The sequence below is a fragment of the Trichechus manatus genome, unplaced genomic scaffold (assembly GCF_000243295.1).
Source record: "Trichechus manatus latirostris isolate Lorelei unplaced genomic scaffold, TriManLat1.0 scaffold00009, whole genome shotgun sequence".
Lineage (NCBI taxonomy): Eukaryota > Metazoa > Chordata > Mammalia > Sirenia > Trichechidae > Trichechus > Trichechus manatus.
In genome coordinates this window covers 6,495,898-6,505,243 of record NW_004443945.1, presented here as the reverse complement: position 1 = coordinate 6,505,243, position 9,346 = coordinate 6,495,898, and positions in this window count along the sequence as shown.

The window sequence follows — 9,346 nt, the reverse complement described above, 5'->3', positions numbered from 1 at the left end:
AAAGTGTATTGTTTGTGATGATTTTAATATGTTCTTTTTCACATATCATGAGCATTTATTGTATTATAAATACTCTTCCACAATGCCATTTTAAAGTTTGCCATATACCCTCCTCAGTGATAATTTAATTATCTCTTTCACCGTTCTTCTAGTGTGGGCTATATTGATTGGTTTCCAAATTCTTCCTTTTTTCACGCAGAAGAAATATACAAACATGAACATATGTTGGAGAGACAGAACTCAAAGATCAGGGAGCATGAATTTCTTATAGTGCATTCTTTGGCAAATTATTTACACTTTTATGACTCAGCTACCTGGCCTGTGAAATGAGGATAATACTACTACCAACCTCATCATTTTGTCTGAAACATTAAATGAGATGACGTTCATAACACACAGGGCACAACCCCTGGAAATTTATTGGTGTTCAGTAATTGGCTGGTTCTATGGTTGTTTAGGTGTAAGTAGTATGAAACTGAGTTAAATATGCCTGGTTGAGTATAGTCTTAGAGAATCAAATTTTGGAAACATAGACGTATAAGAAAGATGATTATAACATATTCAGTGAAATAATACTAAAATATACAGATTATTATTTGAAGATAGAAGGAAGAGTTTCTACCAAATTAGAAGTTTCGAAGAAAGCTAGAAGAATGTAATACCTTTGAGTTTTAAAGGAGAATAACAGTTCAGTAGGAAGCTCTGATAAGACAATCAAAAAGTTGTCAGCAAGAAGAAAGAGGTAAGAAACTATGTTTATGGGGATAAGCCATCCACTGCGGCTTTAAAATAAAATGATAGTAAGAGTTCAGAAGGATGTATCTAAGCATCACTTCTACAAAAAAACGAATTCAGACCCAAGTACTCCCAAAATTATACACCTAATAACACCCAGTCTGTACTCTATGGATAATTTACTGAATGCAAGGTTAATTAATCCCACCCACCATTATCCCTCATTCTGTTGTGTGCTATTTGGCCATCTCATAAGAACAACAGGACAAAGAGAGGTAAGGAATCTTGTCTCATTCAAGGATCATGCCTGCTTATTTGGAGGGCACAACTGCAAAAAAATAAATAAATTTACTATTGTCCACCACACTGTTTTATTTGTCTAGATCTGTGGTGTTGTTCTAGATAAAGAGGGTAGACTCTTGAGGTTGGAATATGAGTGAGGGTCACCCTCTCTTTGCGTATAGAAACAAATTTCATGTGTACATACCCTCTGACTTCATATATTCAACTGATGTCAAGAAATCTTTTTCATTATCAACCCCGAAATTATATTCTTCAATCTCTAAATTCCTCTCAATTGGTAAATATCATTAAAAAGTCACTGACCGCTCACACTTACTCAAGGTGATTGCAACAAATGTGATAGCCAGGAAAGAAGTGATGGGTTCAGACAGAGAGGCTGAAGTAAGAACACATTGGTAGCATATTTTAGTGTGAATATGAAGTTTACTTAATGTGGTGGAAAACAAAGTATTGAGAATGAATAAGATTTTTTGTTTGCTGTAGTTGTGTTGAGAGAAATAAAATTTGTAATAGGAGCTAAACGCCATGTTTTAATAGCACAACAAGAAATATTAGTATCAGGTTTGAATCAGAAGTTTAGAAGGAGAAAAGAAAGAGGAGAAGGAAAAGAAGAATTTCAGATTTAAGACTAGTGTGCACTGAAGATGCCCTTTAGCCATTGCCTAGCCCATGGGGATAGCGGTGTAAAGGAGTCAGACTATAGAGCTGGACAGATAAGAGCTATGAGGCATAACAACAGAAAAACAAAATCATCATCATCCTGAAATAAAATATATCAATTTTAGCCAAACCATTAGATATAACTTAAAAACATTTTATATATTGGAGGAAAATGTGTAATACAAAGCGTGCAATATGACTCAAATACAGCAAAATACCACCCTGGGAAAGGGACTTGTAAATGACAAGTAAATATCCAGATTTGAGAACTTGAAAAAAGAGACCCTCAGAAGGCTTGCTATCAAGAGTGGAATAAGAGTCAAAGAGAAAAAGAAATAGCTTATAACTTTTTGGCACAGGGAAAGCCATAGCAGGAGGAGGGGCATTGCAGCAAGATAAATATTATAAATATACAAATCTTCATTCATTTAATAAATATTTTTGGCATTCTTGAAAATATAATTTGTGTTAATACAATTCTGTCCCGATGGCACAAGCATTTTGCACTTGACTACTAATTTAAAGACTGGCAGTTCAAATACACCCAGTGGTGCTGCAGAAGAGAGGACTGTCCATCTGCTTCCTTAGAGATTAGAGCCAAGAAAACCCTACAGAGTAGTTCTATTCTGTAACACATAGAGTCATCCTGAGTGGATAGCAATTTTTTTCTGTTTTTTGTTTGTTTTTGTTTTGGTACTGGTAGTGCTTACAGGACAGATTAGTGGAGAAAAACTGAAATTTGCATTAGACTAAGACACAGTACTACTAAACAAAGCTGCATATTCATGATATAATTTACCTAAGAACTTCAAGGCAACAATGGAAAGATAAATATTATAAATATATAAATACTATAGGGGAAATCATTTTAAAAATAGCTTGCCTTTCTTTTCCTTTAATGTAATATCTACATAATGTTGAAACACATGGAAAAATGAATTATCTTTTGGAAAGATAGTTCTCAAACTTTTTCTACAGAGAAGAAATGTCTCAAAATGTTTTTATTCTTCAAAAACATGGTATTTTTGGCATGGGAATTTAAAAACAGATAAAGAGAAAAAAATGAAGGTACAAACAGATCTCTTTAAAAGTATCATTCTTCACACCTGGATCCAGCGCTGGAAGTGCTCACTTGTCTATGCCAAGAAATTTGGAAGACAGCTACCTGGCCAACTGACTGGAAGAGAATCATATTTATGCCTATCCTCAAGAAAGGTTATCCAACTGAATGCAAAAATTATCAAACAATACCATTAATATCACACACAAGTAAAATTTTGCTGAAGATCATTCAAAAGCAGCTGCAGCAGTATATCTACAGGGAACTGCCAGAAATTCAGGTGGGATTCAGAAGGACATGGAACGAGGGATATCATTGCTGATGTCAGATGGAGCTTGGCTGAAAGCAGAAAATACCAGAAAGATGTTTATCTCCGTTTTATTGACTATGCAACATTGCAAAGAATGGGAATTCCAGAACACTTAATTGTGCTCATGAGTAACCTGTTCATAGATCAAGAGGCAGTCATTTGAACAGAACAACGGGATACTGCATGGTTTAAAATGAGGAAAGGTGAGTCTCAGGGTTGTATGCTTTCACTATACCTGTTCAATCTATATGCAGAGCAAATAATCCAAGAAACTGACATATATGAGAAAGAATATGGCATCAGGATTGGAGGAAGACTCATTAACAACCTGCTTTATGCAGATGACACATGCTTGCTAAAAGTGAAGCAGTTACTGATGAAGATCAAAGACCACAGCCTTCAGTATGGATTACACCTCAATATAAAGAAAACAAAAATCCTCACAATTGGACCAATAAACAACGGCATGATAAACGGAGAAAAGATGGAAGTTGTAAAGAATTTCATTTTACTTGGATCTACAATCAATACCCATGGAAGCAGCAGTCAAGAAATCAAAAGACACATTCCATTGGGCAAATCTGCTGCAGAAGAACTCTTTAAAGTGTTAAAAAGCAAAAATACCACCTTAAAGACTAAGATGCGCCTGATCCAAGCCATAGTGTTTTCAATCACCCCATATGCATGAGAAAGCTGGATCATGAATAAGAAAGACCAAAGAAAAATTGACACCTTTGAGTTGAGCTGTTGGTGAAGAATATAAAATATACCATGGATTGTCAAAAGAACAAACAAATCTATCCTGGAAGAAATACAACCAGGATGCTCCTTAGAAGCAAGGATGGTGATACTACATCTCACATGCTTTGGACATATTATCAGAAGGGACCAGTCCCGGGGGGGGCAGGGCAAGATGTTGGAGTAGTCAGATGCTTCCTGTAGTCCTTCTTACAACAAAGACCTGAAAAAACAAGCGAATTGATTATATATGACAATGTAGAAGCCCTGAACAACAAAGTCAAAGTTGAGGAATTGGACTGAGTGGCAGGGGGAGGGAGAGATGATTCAGAAGTAGCAAGGAGTTGCCAGACGTGACCTAGCACTAGCACCCTGCAGGTTGGATCAGCTGGCATGAGCGAAGAGGCAAGCAGTGGCACTTGGGTCGCGTTTTCCACATCGAGAGAGACCAAACAGTAGAGAGTCAGCTCAAACTTTTGGAATCAGTGAGAAACAGCTCTTGATCAGCAAAAGATAAGTACAAGCATCTAATCCACTGCACGGATCAAAAAAAAAAAGAACTCTGTTGGGAAGTACCTCTTTCCCATTTACCTGCCCCCTCTCTACTCTGCTCCTGGTCCTGGTCTGCTTCAGTGATTGCTGCTCTCCTTGGGGCAGAAGTAGGACCCATTGCTCTCCTTGAACCATTCTCTTGGCTTTGGTGAGGGAACAAATTAACAAACAGGAAAAAACAATCTGCTAGCTCCCCAAACCAAGGAACTCAGGATAGGCACAGACCCTTTGCCTAGCATAGGCATAAGAAGTCCATGGACTTTGAATGCCTTTCACCCCTGCAAAGACCTGTGTGGGCCCACTTCAACAGTGTAGACCTTCATTAGCACAGTACAAAAGGGTATATACCTGAAGCATATTTTCATCTGTATCTGCTACAATAGGCAGTGGTAGATTCTTGACATTTGACACTGCCCTGCCCACTAAGCAGGGTCCTCACCTGCCCACAACAGGGGCCTGAGGACTGGAGGCTCCACCCACTCTACAAAGCCACCCACAACAGGGGTCCAAGAATAAGTGGTGACTCCTAGTCTTTACAGCCAACACCACTGGCTGCCCATAATCCAGCTGCAAAACCCACCTACCTACGTGCCCTAGGGAACAGGGACACGCCTTCCACCCAGACACTCAAGGGCAGCAGTCAGCCACTGCCTTGATCAGTGCATGACCCCCTACTGCAGCCAGATACCTATGCCTACTCCAATCACCCCTGCCTGTGTGGCACTGTAGGTAAGAGCCTGCACCACACACTTGGTGACCGAAGACCTGGACAACTGAGCTGAATCTACATAAGAAAAGTAAACAGACTCTTGGGCTCAAATACCTAGTAACAGCTCTAACCACCTGGAGACAAGATGTGAGAGCTTCAAAGACGTCAATAACTAGCTCACACAAGCAGCCTATTTGGGCATATCAAAAAACAAAACAAGAATCTAAGACACAGTAAGTAAACAAAAAATAAATATAATAACTTACTGAAGGCTTGGAAACAACAGTCAATAACAAATCATATACAGAGGCAGACCATGATGGCTTAAGCAAGCCACCAAAAAAAAAAGAATCAAGAAATCTTCCAAAGGAAGATAACTTCTTGGAATTACCAAAGGTAGAATTCAAAAGATTAATATACAGAACTCTTCAAGAGATCAGGAAGAAGATCAGTCAATATGCAGAACAAGCCAAGGAACACAGAGACAAAGCAATAGAGGAACTTAAGAAGATTATAGAACAGCACAATTACAAATTTAACAGGTTCCAAAAATCCATATAGAGACAGAAAGCAGACATCCAGAAGATTAACAATAAAATTTCAGAATAAGAAAACTCAATAGAAAGTCATAGGAGCAGAACTGAGGCAATGGAAGTCAGAATTAGTGAGACTGAAGACAAAGCACTTGACACCAACTTATTTGAGTAAAAATCAAATAAAAGAATTTAAAAAATGAAGAAACTCTAAGAATTATGTGGGACTCTATGAAGAGGAATAACCTACAAGTGACTGGAGTACCAGAAAAGATGGGGTTAACAGAGAATACAGAGAGAATTGTTGAAGATATGTTGACAGAAAACTTCCCTGATACCGTGAAAGATGAGAAGATATCTATCCAAGAAGCTCATCAAACCTCACACAAGGTAGATCCCAAAAGAAAGTCACTAAGACATATTATAATCAAACTTGCAAAACCAAAGATAAAGAGAGAATTTTAAGAGTGGCTAGGGATAAACAAAAAGTCACTTACAAAAGAGACTCAATAAGACTAACCTCTGACTACTCAGTGAAAATTATGCAAGCAAGAAGGCAATGGGATGCCATATATAAAGTACTGAAGGAAAAAAAAAAAAAAAGGCCAGCCAAGAATTATATATCCAGCAAAACTGTCTCTTAATATGATGGTGAAATTAGGGCATTTCCAGATAAACAGAAGTTTAGAGAATTTGTAAAAACCAAACCAAAATTACAAGAAATACTAAAGAGAGTCCCCTGGATGAAAAATCGACATCAGATAACAACCCAAGAGTAGAACACAAGACAGAACAACCACATCAACCCAGATAGGGAAGTCACAAAAATAAATCAAAGCGAAAATACTGAAAATAGGGAAACAGAGATGTTAATATGTAAAAGATGACAACATTTAAAAACAACGAGGGACTAAAAAATGTAGTCATATATTTTTCATATGGAGAGGAAGTCAAGGTGATATAAAGAAATAAAAGACTGGTTTAAACTTAGAAAACTAGGGGTAAATATTAAGGTAACCATACACGAAACTAACAATCCTACACATCAAAATAAAAAACAAGAAAAACATAAAAACTCAGCAAATACAAAATCAACAACAATGAAAAAGATGAAAGAAAATACATAAAGAAAAATGACTCAGTGCAGAAAATTAAGTGGAACAAAGAAACTGTCAACAACACACAAGAAAAGACATCAAAATGACAGCACTAAACTCATACCTATCAATAATTACACTGAATATAAATGGAATAAATGCATCAATAAAGAGACAAAGAGTGGTAAAATGGATAAAAATACAAGATCCATCTATATGCTGCCTACAAGAGACACACCTTACGCTTAAAGACACAAACTAAAACTCAAAGGATGGAAAAATATATATATCAAGCAAACCACACTCAAAAAAAAGCAGGAGTGGCAAAATTAATCTCTGACAAAAAATAATTTAAAGTAAAATCCACCACAGAGCATAAGGAAGGACATTATATAATGATTAAGGAGTGAATATACCAGGCGGACACATGACCATAATAAATATTTATGCACCCAACGACAGGGCTCCAAAATACATAAAACAATCTCTAACAGCATTGAACCGAGACATAGACAACTCCACAATAACAGAAGGAGACTTCAACACAACCACTTTTCATGAAGGACAGAACATCCAGAAAGAAGCTTAATAAAGACACAGAATATCTAAATGCCACAGCCAACCAACTTGATCTCACAAACATATACAGAGCACTCTACCCAACAGCAGCCAAGTATACTTTCTTTTCCAACACACATGCAACATTCTCCAGAATAGACCACATATTAGGCCACAAAGCAAGGCTTAACAGAAAGCAAAATATTGAAATATTACAAAGCATCTTTTCTGACCATAAAGCTATAAAAGTAGAAATAAATAACAGAAAAAGCAAGGGAAAAAAATTGAATACATGTAAACTGAACAACACTTTGCTCAAAAACAACTGAGTTATAGAAGAAATTAAGGACAGAATAAAGAAATTCACAGAATCAAATGTGAAAGAAAACACATTCTGCCAGAACCTTTAGGACACAGCAAAAGCAGTACTCAGATATCAATTTATAGCAATATATGCATACATCCAAAAAGAAGAAAGGGCCAAAATCAAAACATTAACCCTAAAACTCAAATAAATAGAAAGAAAGCATAAAAATAAGTCCTTGGGCACCAGAAGAAAGGAATTAATAGAAATTAGAGCAGAATTAAATGAAATAGAGAATAGAAAAACAACTGAAAGAGTTAACAAGACCAAAAGCTGGATCTTTGAAAAGATAAACAAAATTGATAAACCATTGGCCAAACTGACAAAAGAAAATCAGGAGAGGAAGCAAATAACCCAAATAAGAAAGGAAATTGGCAATATCACAACAGACTCAACTGAAATTAAAAGAATCATAACAGAATACTATGAAAACTTGTATTCCAACGAATTTGAAAACCTAGAGGAAATGGACAAATTTCTAGACACCCACAACCTACCTAAACTAACACAAATAGAGGTAGAACAACTAAATAAACCCATAACAAAGGAAGAGATTGAAAAGGTAATTTAAAAACTCCCAACAAAAAAAAAAGCCCTAGCCCAGATGGTTTTACTGGAGAATTCTATCAAACTGTCAGGGAAGAGTTAACACCACTACTACTAAAGGTTTTTCAGAGCATAGAAACAGATGGAATACTCCCAAACTCATTCTATGAAGTCAGCATAACCCTGATACCAAAACCAGGTAAAGGCATCACAAAAAAAGAAAATGACAGACCAATATCCTTCATGAACATAAATGCAAAAATCCTCAACAAAATTCTTGCCAATAGAATTCAACAATGCATCAAAAAAGTAATTCCCCACAACCAGGTGGGATTCATACCAGGTATGCAGGGATGGTTCAACATTAGAAAAACAATCAATGTAATGCATCACATCAATAAAACAAAAGACAAGAACCATATGATCTTATCAATTGATGCAGAAAAGGCATTTGACAAAGTCCAACATCTGTTTATGATTAAAAAAAAAAAAAACTCTCAGCAAAATAGGAATAGAAGGGAAATTCTTCAACATAATGAATGGCCCTTATACAAAGCCAACAGCCAACATCATCCTAAATGGAGAGAGTCTGAAACCATTTCCCTTGGGGCTGGAAATCAAACAAGGATACCCTTTATCACTACTCTTACTCAACATTGTGCTGGAGGTCCTAGCCAGAGCAATTAGGCTAGAAAAAGAAACAAACGGCATCCAAATTGGTAAGGAAGAAGTCAAAGTATCTCTATTTGCAGAGATATGATCTTATACACAGAAAACGCCAAAGAACCCACAAGAAAACTATTCGAACTAATAGAAGATTTCAGCAAAGTATCAGGATACAAGATAAACATACAAAAATCAGTTGGATTCCTCTACACCAACAAAGAGAACTTCGAAGAGTAAATCACCAAATCAATACCATTTACAGTAGTACCAAGATAAAATACTTAGGAATAAATCTAAGCAGAGACATCAAAGACCTACACAATGAAAACTACAAGACACTACTGCAAGAAACCAAAAGAGACCTGCATAAGTGGAAAAACATACCTTGCTCATGGAACGGAAGACTCAACACTGTGAAAATGTCAATTCTACCCAAAGCAATCTACAAACACGATGCAATCCCCATCCAAATTCCAACATTTTTTTTTTTTTTAAATATTTTATTGTACTTCAGG